Source organism: Saccoglossus kowalevskii, chromosome 14, assembly GCF_978046115.1.
Source record: "Saccoglossus kowalevskii chromosome 14, keSacKowa6.1, whole genome shotgun sequence".
Lineage (NCBI taxonomy): Eukaryota > Metazoa > Hemichordata > Enteropneusta > Harrimaniidae > Saccoglossus > Saccoglossus kowalevskii.
In genome coordinates this window covers 17,179,491-17,186,962 of record NC_140654.1, presented here as the reverse complement: position 1 = coordinate 17,186,962, position 7,472 = coordinate 17,179,491, and the positions used below count along the sequence as shown (strand labels likewise).

The following is a 7,472-nucleotide window of genomic DNA, read 5'->3' as shown; positions in this document are numbered from 1 at the left end:
GGTCTGGGCGGGATTCGGACTGCCGAGTTATCCGAGACGACAATCAGTCCCAGTCCCCTGTTTGTGACGTGTACTCATATACGGGGTGGATCGTTCAATCATCTCTCATCTATGCTTTTGCAAATTTTTGATGAATTAATGATTGATTATTACAGTTGACATATCCTCTTGGTTATCCGAGTGTTATCATTAGTCTTGTTAGTAGAGGCTAATTGGGTTTGCAACAGACAGTCAAATTTACATAAAAATAGTTCCCTGGGCGTCCGCGTCTAGGGAGTTTTATGACATCACGCATAAATTAATAATCACGGGCGGATATCGTTTTCATAAATACGACAGACACCGTCACAAACGATACTGTTTAAAAATTAATCGCTTGCAAATTTCAAATTATATCAAACAATATCGACTATTTCGCATTGTATTTATGCCCTCATTTTGAGCCTTGCTCCTGTTGGAAAACATTGGACCATGGCGCACAGAACAAACTGTATTGACCCAAAACAATCTTTTTGTATAAAACATACAAATTGCGAAAAGCTGTGAAACGTCCTGAGTTCACGTGCCATCAATCATGTTGAAATACTATTTGGAAATCCCTTAGTGTGACTGTTTACTCATTGGCACTATGTTTCATTGAAAGTTTCCGACCTCAACTCATTTCCGGTGTCTAATGGAATAAGTAGATACACCCAGACGACACTAGGTAAACCATATTTACACACCAATTTCAACTGGAATTACAAAACACGTGTGATAAGTGAAGCGTGAGAGTGCTGTGTTCTGAAACATGATTTGTATTTTTAAAATTGCGTTAGATTGTCGGGGAATTGTCTTCGTTTGAACGATGCACGCGTTTTAGCTGCTTCCCCGCGCATCGCGGCGCTGACGATGGAGCTGTTATTAGTATTTTCCATGCTCATTCAATATTCTTGGATCGGTTGAAGTAACACACTATGTCATTTCTGTTCTAGCTCATTGCCGTCACCGCGCTATTGTATCTCGACCTCGACCGAGTGGCTTGTGACGGATAACCCCCGTAACCCCGAAGTTCACATAACCTGTAAGCAGGGTACGAACTGGCAGTCGAATCTAACAAACTGCTTATCGTGACTGATAATAATAACATATTTTCAAAATAGATTGCAATTGTGCTAAATTCAGAGAATCTGTTTCCCTCAAACTTCAGTGTTGTATACTAATCGTAAATACCCCATAATAAACACCACACAAAGCAACTAAAATAATTAGATTATGTCATGCGAGTTTTACCAATTGTCTGAAAAATTATGAATATAAGCATTTACCTTGCATTCTTGAATCCTCCGTGGAAACCCTTCGTCCTTATGAACTCATAGCGTACATGTACTGCGTATTCGTTTTGGTGGGGGTATCTATGTAGTTCTGGAGCTAAAATATCTGCGTTGTACCAAATATAAACAGATGCTACGATAAACACATGCAACAGCACATTGACATACGGATGTCTTTTCTGTTTGCACACAAATTTATGTCAAGCGATATTAGCATGTAATCTGATATCCTATCATGTGTTTACTGACTTGATAATGCTAATGGATTAATAATACGAAACATAATGCAAACTTATGCCATTTTCTACTCATCAACGGAGTACGAATATTCAGTGATCTTGGAAGCCCAGAGCACGCCACCAACGCCACAATCGTCGCACGCGCGCATTCTATTTTGTAAACAAGCAATGTATCTTAAAGGGGAAGTAAAGCCAAACAACACCATGACCTCCCAAGAAAAAGCTCCACAAATGTAGGAGAATGCAATTTACAGTTTTTTTATATCACTTTTCATTCTCTAGATATTCAACATTTCATCAATATTATGTAGTCAGTCATCTTGATTCTCAAGCAAAGGATTATGGGTAAAGTATGACATCACAGAGTCTGTGTGTTCTTACATTTGCCGAGCTCTTTCATCGAGGAGTATTATGATGTTAGCCGTGACTTTCCTTTTAATGTAATTTTTTTTTGAATATATATCTCAACATTAATAGAACCAAGTTATTGAATATTACTTTATTTTTGCTTAACTCAAATCTAATGACCATTCTTTAAATTCCCTGAATGAAATATTATTCTTTATTGCTCTCCTTTGTTGTTTTTCAGAGAAGACCCATGGAAGGCTCGAGTGTCAGCAGCTTGATCTGTTGTCACACTTCCTGCCTGTCCCATGTTCAGTCCTTAAACAATGGGATCAAATTCGAATATTAAAATTCTGCATAATAATTACAGTATCGTGATCAATATCTTGGTTTTACTGATGAAGTAATTATTGCTGCTGCTGGGTATTTAATTCTCTACTATATATATAATGAGCCTTCAGAAATACTTTTTTTTTCTAGAAGACTAGTGTTAACAATCAGACGTGGATATTTTGAAGTCTCGTAAAAATTGAAATCAAGATCACTCTCAACTCCACATTTCACATTCCACCAACAATCCTAAATTTTGTGATCAAATTCCAAGGATATATCCAGCTTGAGATTAAAGACACTAAAGCTTCTGATTCTTCCAATCATACTTGGATCCGTGCCCTAAATTTGACTCTAAAATCAACTAAGTCAAACTACCAGTTTGAAATGTGTTAGCAAACATCAGACATGATGGGTATTACGCTAGGAATACTTTTAAATCGGGTAAAAATGGGAATATACGTGGCCCTAGAAGAACCCCTCACATTCAAAAGCATTAGATTGAACCCTTTCAGGTAAATGTATTGCCAGAGACGAATTTAGCTTCAAATTACGTCATTTAGTTTATTATTTAGTCTCTTCTCTGACTAAGTTTCTCTAGGAAACGTGATTAAAAATATTAATCATGGTTGAAAGTTTCATTGGGAGAAACTGTCCTCTTCTTCTTCTTCTCAGGCTACATTACAGGTACCACGTGTACCGAACATCATTCTTAATTTAGTGATTGTGGGATATAGGTCCATGAAGATATATACATTGTTGCAAGATATTTGGCATCTCAACGCTCAACAACATGACAGTCTCAGAGACCTCCATCTGAAAAGTGACTCTGAAACCTGGTGATATTGCAGTGATCAGAGATCAGAGACCCGACTGGTCCCGTGCATCCGAGTCAGTAAATCAGACTTTCGCAGAATTACAGACAGCTATCTAGATAGAGACCCCATGCCTGGACACAATCCTATCACCTATCCTGTGACTCATTATCATCAACGTCAACAACACATATTCTAAATTTGTTGATTACGTTTCTGCTAGACCCAGACACTACTAACGAGGGTGAATTTCTACAGGCTTCCACCTCCCATAAATTTAAAGAAATCTGTCTATGCAAGACACCTCTTTCAGAAAGAGTTAAGATCTGTTTGCGCCTTTATTCACCGCTGCCAACAGTATCATCACCTCACATCTATAAACATCTGCAAAATCTTACTTGATGAAGTACTTTGATAGTAAGAATGTGCATCTATTTGTTGTATTGTTTTTTAGCTGCTTCAGCGAGTTTTTATTTGAAAGTTTGTAGATCGATAATTCAATAGTTTGTTGACAATGATACTAATAAATGCAAAAGTTTGACCACATTGGCTGGGCTAACTATATACTATTATTTTCCATCCCCTTATGACAGTGTAGCCCCAACCACCTCAAATCCTGCACTCGAAGTGACTACAGTCTTATGGTCAAAGTTATGCCTGGGTTATTGCTTTATGTAATGCCCTAACCCATTGGTATCAAAATCACATCACCATGTGGGTATCACTTGTATCACTTGATTGACCACAATAGCAAATCTATTTCAAATATTAAAGGCAACTTCAATGTGACATGGCACCAAATTATATCTGTCACAATTGTTTTTTTTATATTCGATCTACACAAACCAGAATCGAATCGAATTCACGTTTATTGGTTGTACATCAATAACCTTTAGGTTGATGCCTATGTTTGTTGCACTGTTTCAATGATTCCTAGGTTCTGAAGTCACCCTGATGTTGTGCATCCTTACATGTAATCAGTGGATGAGTTCACTTTTTAGTAACAATTGTCAGTGTGAAACAGATTCAATGGAGGTGGACAAAGTCACTGCATGGAAGCAATATGCCCCTGTTGACGCCTAGCCAGGATATGTATTTTCATCCTTGGTATTTGCATATAAAACGTTATAAAATTGTATTATACGTGGAATAGAAAAGTCAACACTGGCTGACAAATTGACAAGCATTGCTTGTGTCATTTAATGCAATATTCTTTTTACCTAATATCCAAGACAGTCATCACAGCAAGGTCACCTATCCAAACTGAGAAATGCCTCCAACAAAAATGTGTTCACAGTTCTATGACAGAGATTTTTGCAATCATGAACGTTGACATGTAATTTGTAAACTGTGGCAGCACAGCTAACTTTCTCGTAAGATACATCCAGGTTGTATGTGGAGGCAATCTGATTAAAATCTGATGTAGTGTACGGGCTTTAATTATTTTGGCTATAAACTTATTTTTATTTTTATTACTTTTGTTATTAATGCCCTTTTATTTTATTATTTTACTTTGATTTTGATTTTGTGATTTTTTTTAATTCCGCCCTACCTACATCTGACCCGATGCCTATGTAACGAGATTTCAACGAGACCACTATCGACGATTTTAGTCAACGAATCACAGACCTCCTTCTATAGCGCACATGATGATGTCACCGGGCAGAGTCAGGTTGCAAACAGACTCAAATAAAATGGCGGATTATACCGACGTTAGCGACCGAGAATGACACGGCTTTTCGGTAAGTTTATCATTGTCAAATGCAACGAAAGTTATTTTTATGTTAATATTGTGGCTCGAATGGTTCGACTTTAGATCGTTATTTTGCATAGTTATTCTGGGAGTGACGATTTTGTTTCCACCGGTTCGACCGAACACCAGTGTCTTTTTTCCAGTCGCCTGCCCTGGAGACGGGTGATGTTTTGTTGACGATCGAGCCAAAATCGTCTACGGTATTGAAGCCGTAGCTGTAAATATTCATCAAATTGTATCAACATTTTGTACATTATATAATAACTCTTTATTAAAGTAATTGAGTTGATTTGAACTAGAATAAAATATTTTTTTATTTGGAACACATCGCAATTGATCAAGAAATATTATTTTGCTCCAATTTTCTGCATCGATGCCGTGGGCCGGTGACCGTTATACAATTTAAAATCAGTTTGCATTGTTTTCTATAGCTGTTTACAGTGTTCTAATCATTACGATTTACTTATTTCTTTGCTTCCATTCTAGATAATTATGCTCAGTGATGTAAAATTGAAGCGATGATTAAATGAACGAACCTTGGCTGGCAAAGATGTATCTGGAAGTGTACACATTTGTTGGAAGTGAAAAAAATATTCAATGTAATGACAAAAATTGTAAAATGCTGTGGAATTTCTTTTGAAAATAAAAATATACTAGCAATTTTCTATTAATGGTTTATTCAAGTGAGCAAAATATAATGTACAGAAAGATTGTCCGTATACACTGAAAAGTAAGCAACCGACAGCCTGTATAAAGGGGGGGCTGTGATTGGCTGTTACTTACGCGAGATTTGAACGGGACTTACATAGGCGTCGGATCAGATGTAGGTAGGGCGGAATTAAAAAAAATCAAAATCAATGTAAAATAATAAAATAAAAGGGCATTAATAACAAAAGTAATACAAAATAAAATTAAAATAAGTTTATAGCCAAAATAATTAAAGCCCGTACACTACATCAGATTTTAATCAGATTGATGTGGAGGCAGCAAGCTGGTACATTATACCTTTAAAATTCAAAGTGGGATCAGCATGTATCAGGATGTCTGATAAAAACTCTGTTTTATTAACACTAGTAAGTAAGGTGAGCACATTGGCAAAACCCTATTAAATGAAAGGGAAGGCACCAAGCAGGGTAGGAATTATCTCTCACAAAGGGAAATCAACTATAAAGTGTTTGCAAATAAGTGAGCGTATCCTGCTTTACCGGTAGCACCCACCATACATCAATGTGAGTAGTCAATTCATGAAGGGACCCTGACAAAAGATGTTAAAGCAATCAGATCATCTGTCCTGGTGATTTTTTGCAGGTTGCCATAGAAATGATTGAATATCGAAATTAAAAACTTGATTTAGCAGCTTGGAAGCAGAAGTCTATGGCGTTTCTCAACGTCTTCATATCCACTGCAACTTCTAGCATATTGAAAAGAGAAATGTATACACCATAGGCAGGAAAAGAGGGACATCATTGGGAGAATAGATGATGGTAAAATTAAAGTCATCTCTTTTGTCATACATTTTAGTGGAAAGTTTAACTTCAAGGACAGCAAGATGATTTTAAGTGGATTTTTAATTCAGTTGAATATATCACAGGAAGATAATTATTGATGGAAGGACTATTGCTGAAATGTACGTCATCATCAATATCTGATATATAGGTGAAATTGCTTGATTTCGCCTCCCAAGTTTCTTTGGTTGGGTACTTAGATGAACTTGCTATAAACCTGGCTTTAAATGGCGTTTTATGCAGATTAGGTGTCCAATTAATTAGTTTTTTTAGAGTGGAAATCCCTAATGTTGTCATGAATGACTTGTGAATAGCTAGGAATTGTAGACAGAATTAAGTCAAGTTCCATGATTAAATATTCATAATAATATCACCTGCGTACACAATAGTATTGGCAGCTTTATCAGAAACAAGACATTTGCATTTGAAGCACAACTGAAGTTTCAGGTTCAACTGCCAATTGATTTTATGATGCTCTTTAAATTTTGGCCCACCTGCAATTATTTTTTTAAGTCTATATATATATATATATATATATATATATATATATATATATATATATATATATATATATATATATATATATATATATATATATATATATGCCCTTTTTATAGTTAAATGTCCTAGAGGCTATTGTATTGCTGCTGTGTGTATAAGACAGAATAGGAAAAGACTGATGCTTGATGTTGATAGCATCGATTCTTTTATTTGCAAAAGACAGGTGATTAAAGAACCATCCTTCATCAAGCAAAGGTTTCGATTGAGAAGGTTTGAAAAGCCAGCACAGTGAAATATCAGCTATAATACTAATTAGTTTATATCCCCGATTACATGAATATCACTGACAAGTTTCTGAGTAGAAACGAAAATAGTGATGTGCATGTATGGGGAAGATCCAATGGCTCCTCCATGTGATAATGATAAGGTATTTGCTCGGTATAAGGTATTGGTGCTTCGATAGAGACATGACATTGACTACAACTTGGACTTGAGAGGTTGACGATATGTGTGATGTTGCAATCATTATGAAAAGGTGCACACAGTGCTGGGCTATTGGTGTGGTGGTGTTTTTTTTTCTATATAAATGGAAACTCGTGGACAATATGAAGTATGGGAGTGGATTCAACACAAGGCAGCCTTCTAGGAAAGGTGGTTGCCTAGCAATCACA

General features: G+C 36.3%; 1 long non-coding RNA gene across 1 annotated transcript; it reads left to right on the top strand.

Annotated features, from left to right (window-relative positions):
- Positions 1 to 4,665: 4,665 nt before the first annotated feature.
- Positions 4,666 to 5,455, top strand: LOC146734506 (uncharacterized). Its single transcript, XR_014931524.1, has 2 exons — positions 4,666 to 4,784; positions 5,282 to 5,455. It is a non-coding gene; the product is annotated as an uncharacterized LOC146734506 (long non-coding RNA).
- Positions 5,456 to 7,472: the final 2,017 nt, after the last annotated feature.